The sequence below is a fragment of the Buceros rhinoceros genome, unplaced genomic scaffold, assembly GCF_000710305.1.
Source record: "Buceros rhinoceros silvestris isolate BGI_N320 unplaced genomic scaffold, ASM71030v1 scaffold24252, whole genome shotgun sequence".
Classification (NCBI taxonomy): Eukaryota; Metazoa; Chordata; class Aves; order Bucerotiformes; family Bucerotidae; genus Buceros; species Buceros rhinoceros.
Genome location: NW_010397462.1, coordinates 2,189 through 2,460, shown reverse-complemented (window position 1 = coordinate 2,460; position 272 = coordinate 2,189). Strand labels below are relative to the sequence as shown.

General features: G+C 62.1%; 1 protein-coding gene across 1 annotated transcript in view; it reads right to left on the bottom strand.

The window, feature by feature from the left end:
• Positions 1-272, bottom strand: part of FKBP8 (FK506 binding protein 8, 38kDa) — a gene marked incomplete at its 3' end in the record, with an annotated part of 4,205 nt that overhangs the window by 1,752 nt on the left and 2,181 nt on the right. The window lies entirely within an intron of this gene.

The following is a 272-nucleotide window of genomic DNA, read 5'->3' as shown; positions in this document are numbered from 1 at the left end:
AGATCCTGCTCTCCCTTCCCCGTGGGTGCTCTCAGACCACGAGCTCTGTGGGTGCTGCCAGTGCCCCCTCCCACCCGTCACCTTCAGGCCCTAGATCACGATACAGATCGTGACGGTCTGGTGAAATGCCCAGAAAAAAAAGGGGAATAAAGGGACAGACCCAGTCAAGGAGGGAAGCCCACCTGTAGCAGCAAGCCCCCACCTCGACCCCACGCAGGCAGCGCCCCCCTGCCCCTCCTTAGGCTCGCTGCTGCTGGGGCCATTTCCAGGCA